The 5443-nt window shown below is 42.7% G+C and overlaps 1 pseudogene across 1 annotated transcript; it reads left to right on the top strand.

Annotated features, from left to right (window-relative positions):
* Positions 1 to 506: 506 nt before the first annotated feature.
* Positions 507 to 2775, top strand: LOC103256781 (annotated as a pseudogene). Its single transcript, XR_002481762.1, has one exon. The product of XR_002481762.1 is annotated as a serine/threonine-protein phosphatase 2A 65 kDa regulatory subunit A alpha isoform pseudogene (transcript).
* Positions 2776 to 5443: the final 2668 nt, after the last annotated feature.

Raw genomic sequence — 5443 nt, 5'->3', positions numbered from 1 at the left:
AAAAAAAAAAAACAAAACAAAAAAACAAGAAACACTCTTGGCTTACAGGCCACCGACCTCAGAGAGAATTACCATCTGCGAGAAGAAAGGGAGCTTAGATGTAAGGGGGACCACAAGGGAGGGTACAAAAAAATACTTTGAGGAAAAATGAAAGGAAGGTGATCTTTCACATGAAAGTAGGGGAAATTAAACCGGAACTCATGAAATATCTTTGAATAGTTGTTGACAAGCATCTCTCAGATCTGCCATACACAAAGACCCTATTTGTAATCACAATTCAGAGTGAAACATTAGTCATACAATTTTAGTAGTTAGATTCCAGTATAAAACTCACCTTTTGTAAAGGAAGTCTACAAACAAAAATAAAGGGTTATTGGGGTATCTCTTTTAAAACCATTTCAACAAAAATATATTCAGTGCTCTTTTATTATTTTTTCAATGATGTTTAAAGAAAAAAAGAATGACACAATTTCCCATTAAAAGGGAAACTTAACAGCAAAAAAATGTTGATTAAAAGCTTCAATTCGGCAGTCGAACAGGAACGAGACAGAGCCAAGATAACCGCGGCCGATGGCGACGACTCGCTCTACCCCATCCCTGTGCTCATAGACGAGCTCCGCAATGAAGATGTTCAGCTTCGCCTCAATAGCATCAAGCAGTTGTCCACCATCGCCTTGGCCCTTGGGGTCGGAAGGACCTGAAGCGAGCTTCTACCCTTCCTTACAGATACCATCTATGATGAAGATGAGGTCCTCTTGGCCCTGGCGGAACAACTGGGAACCTTCACTACTCTGGTGGGGGGCCCAGAGTACGTGCACTGCCTGCTGCCAACCCTGGAGTCACTGGCCACAGTGGAGGAGATGGTAGTACGAGACAAGGCAGTGGAGTCTTTGGGGGTCATCTGGCACGAGCCCTCACCCTCTGATCTGGAGGCCCACTTTGTACCGCTGGTGAAGCGGTTGGCAGGTGGTGACTGGTTCACCTCCCGCACCTCAGCCTGTGGCCTCTTCTCTGTATGCTACCCCTGAGTGTCCAGTGCTGTCAAGGCGGAACTTCGACAGTACTTCTGGAACCTGTGCTCAGATGACAGCCCCGTGGTGCGGCGGGCCGCAGCCTCCAAGCTGGGGGAGTTTGCCAAGGTGCTGGAGCTGGACAACGTCAAGAGTGAGATCATCCCCATGTTTTCCAACCTGGCCTCTGATGAGCAGGACTTCGTGCGGTTGCTGGCAGTGGAGGCATGTGTGAACATTGCCCAGCTTCTGCCCCAAGAGGATCTGGAGGCCCTGGTGATGCCCACCCTGTATCAGGCTGCTGAAGACAAGTCCTGGCATGTCCGCTATATGGTGACTGACAAGTTCAGAGAACTCCAGAAAGCAGTGGGGCCTGAGATCACCAAGACAGACCTTGTCCCCGCCTTCCAGTACCTGATGAAGGATTGTGAGGCCGAGGTGAGGGCTGCAACCTCCCACAAGGTCAAAGAGTTCTGTGAAAATCTCTCAGCTGATTATTGGGAGAATGTGATCATGACCCAGATCTTGCTCTGCATCGAGGAGCTGGTGTCAGACTCCAACCAACACGTCAAGTCAGCCCTGGCCTCTGTCATTATGGGCCTCTCTCCCATCTTGGGTAAAGACAACACCATTGAGCACCTCTTGCCCCTCTTCCTGGCTCAGCTGAAGGATGAGTGCCCTGAGGTGCGACTGAACAACATCTCAAACTTGGACTGTGTGAACGAGGTGATCGGCATCCGACAGCTGTCCCAGTCTCTGCTCCCCGCCATCGTGGAGTTGGCTGAGGACGCCAAGTGGCACGTGCGGCTGGCCATCATTGAGTACATGCCCCTGCTGGCTGGACAACTGGGAGTGGAGTTCTTTGATGAGAAACTTAAGTCCTCGTGCGTGGCCTGGCTTGTGGATCATTTCTATGCCATCCGCGAGACGGCCACCAGCAACCTGAAAAAGCTGGTGGAGAAGTTTGGAAAGGAGTGGGCCCATGCCACTATCATCCCTCAGGTCTTGGCCATGTCTGGAGACCCCAACTACCTGCATAGCATGACTACACTCTTCTGCATCAATGTGCTGTCTGAGGTCTGAAGTCTGTGGACAGGACATCACCACCAAGTACATGCTGCCCACAGTCCTGCGCATGGCTGGGGACCCTGTTGCCAATGGCCGCTTCAATGTGGCCAAGTCCCTGCAGAAGATAGGGCCCATCCTGGACAACAGCACCCTGCAGAGCGAAGTCAAGTCTATCCTACAGAAGCTGACCCAGGACCAGGATGTGGGCGTCAAGTACTTTGCCCAGGAGGCTCTGACTGTTCTGTCTCTTGCCTGATGCTGGAAGAGGAGCCAATGCCAGCCTCAGGTATCTACCCTCCAACCCCCTAGGTTCCTCCCTCGGGGAGACAGTGGGGGCTTTTGACTGTCACTCCCTGTGCATGGTCTGATCCCAGGTCCCTTCCCCCAGCACGGTTTCTCCTCTCCTCAGCCTGGGAATACTTCTCACTCTCCACCTTCCAAGGGGCTGGGAGAACATGAGGTGGGACAGGACTGCAACCCTGGGAGGAAGGAGCCACTCCACCCACATCGGGGAGAGATGTGAGCACCCCGGGTCACTGACTCCTGCTGCTGTCATAGGGACCCCTCCCCTATCTACTTCTCCACCTCCCTTTCTCCCTGTTAAGTGGTTTTTTGTGTGTATGTCAACTGTGCCGTTTTTATTTTATTCCTTTTCCCCTCCTTTTCACTGAGAAATAAAGGTCCAGAAGTTAAAAAAAAAAAAGCTTCAATTCTGCATAATACTGATAAGTCAACTGATTTTTACCAAGAAAGGGCATTTTTTTATTCCAGCTAAAGCTTAACATTTGACATAAACTGAAAACAAAAAATATATTTGGATGTTGTCATAAAATGAACATAATTCACATGTCAAAATTCTCTTGAATACCTCACTTTGCTGTTCTTACTTACTTTGACTTGCACGTTTCATGATCATTTTAAAGATTTCTCAATTAAAAAAAAAAACCAGCACCATACAGTCTTGCTAAAGTACGTCTACAACACTAATCCGGTAGATGAATGAATGGGGCATGCCTTGGGCTGGGCATCAGTAGATTAAAGTTCCCTTCCTGACCTAACCATGTACCAGCTGTAAGGACTCGGGGAGACAAAGCACATGTAACTTTCTCATTCATGGCATAAGCATAGCCAGCAGTTACACAACCACCACTGTAAGACCACTTTGAAAATAAAAGTCTATGTAGTATAAACGTACATAATATATTTACATAAGTATGTTGTATGTAATAATATATTTACATGCACATATATATATTTCATTTATACATTTGCATATGTGTTATGAATTAAATTATTTAAAAATGTCAATCCTCACAAAATGTCAGACATTGCCATAATGTAACTACACGTGTAATTCAGGTATAATTTGAATGTTTTAATTAAATTTGTTTGTCCTTCCTGAAAGACTAAAGCACAGGACAGGAGTCATTCATCAAGCACAGGGCCACTGCACAGAATTGGGTTTGTGTTACATTATATGCAAAATGCAGAAAGAAACCTATTCTGGGATAAAAGGGAAGCATTAATGATATAAATTATTTAATTTTCTTTTGAAGAAATTCTAACATAAGATAGTCAAATTCTATGATTAAAGTGTAGAGCAAGCTCCATTTTCTCTCCCTCTGAAATGTACACATATGTGTATATGTGATGTCATATCATGCTCTCATTTTTAAGGCGTAAAAGGATAAATTCAGTAAAAGAAGAAAAATATTGATAGTAACTCTCTTTCCATCTTTTCAATTATGAAAATGACGGCTCAAATAGTCATGGGTGAATGGAATTTTGAAAATTTCATTGCAGTAATAACTTAATTTTCTAAATTTATTATAGGCAAATCAACAATCCCAACTTTGCAATTGAATGGAAGAAAGTGAGCTTTCTGAAAAGGCAAATTATACTAGAAAATAAAAATGAAAATAGTATATTAATCTCACGCAAAGAGAGGCTCTTAGTTACAAAACTATTAATTTTGTATATTTTTAACACTTAAAAGACTTGCCATCTTGGTTTCCAAGAATTGCAGAAATAATATAACACTCATCATACACAAATAATGTTAATGCTACCCCCCAAAATTGTATAAAAACAACCATTAGTGATTTTTGTATTTGCATTAACAAAAGCTACAATAAACTGAGTTTTTTTCTTAAAAACACACCTTCATCGATTCCAAACAAAAAAATCTTCACAATATTTTTAAAAGGGGAATAACTTGCCGGGCTCGGTGGCTCAGCCTGTAATCCCGCGCTTTGGGAGGCTGAGGTGAGTGGATTGCCTGAGCCCAAGGGTTTGAGACCTGCCTGGGCAACTTGGCGAGACCTCATCTCTACAATAAATCAAAAAATTAGCCAGACATGGTAGTGCACACCTGTAGTTCCATATACTTGGAAGGCTGAGGCAGAAGGATCGCAGGAGCCCAGCAAGTCGAGGCTGTGGTGACCGGGAGCGTGCCACTGCACTATAATCTGGGCGACAGAGTGAGACTCCAACTCAAAAGGGGGATAACTTCTTTTTGCAAATAACAAAAGAAACAGATACTTATTTTGAAGCCCATCTACACAGATGATAACATTTTAGTGAACATTCTTTCAGGCATTTTTCTATGCTTATAGGTTTACAGGGAACAATATTATATTCTCAATATTTTAAAAATATTACTTTAAGTTTTCATACTGTAAAATTGACTTTTTTCTTTTGGTGTACAGTTCTATATATGTTCTCACCCACTCACGCGCGCACGCGCACACACACACACAAACACACACATATGTAAACAGTGCCACAATCAAGTTACAAAACAGTTTTGTCACCCTCAAAATCTTTCTTCTGTTATTCCTTTGAAGCGCTATACTCTCTCCAATCCTAATCCAAGGCAACTGCTACTCTGTTCTCTATTAGCATACTTTTGTCTTTTCCAGAATGTCATATGAATGAAATCATGTAGTATGTAACTTTTCAAACTGGAATGTTTCACTCAGTATAATGTCTTTGTGATCTATCAACATTGTTGTGTGTATCAATAATCTTTTTTTTTTTTTTTTTACTGTTCTGTAGTATTTCATGATATGGCTGTAGATAGCTTGTTTATTCATCCACCGAGTAAAGGTAATTTAGGATCTTTCATGTTTTTTGGCAATTATGAATAATACTTTTATGAACATTGATGTACAGGTTTTTGTGTGAGCATAAATTTTCATTTCTCTGTGGCAGTAAATACTTAGGAGTAGGATTCCTGGGCAATATGATTAGTGTACATTTCACTGTGTAAGAGAGTCAATATGATATTTTAATCATTAAACCATACACTGACAAAACACTGAAAGTACAAACAAAAACCATCTTATGTGACTGATACTTCTTAA

Source organism: Carlito syrichta, unplaced genomic scaffold (genome assembly GCF_000164805.1).
Source record: "Carlito syrichta isolate Samal-C Ts95f unplaced genomic scaffold, Tarsius_syrichta-2.0.1 Scaffold79426, whole genome shotgun sequence".
NCBI classification, from domain to species: domain Eukaryota; kingdom Metazoa; phylum Chordata; class Mammalia; order Primates; family Tarsiidae; genus Carlito; species Carlito syrichta.
This window is presented reverse-complemented; position numbering and strand designations above follow the sequence as displayed.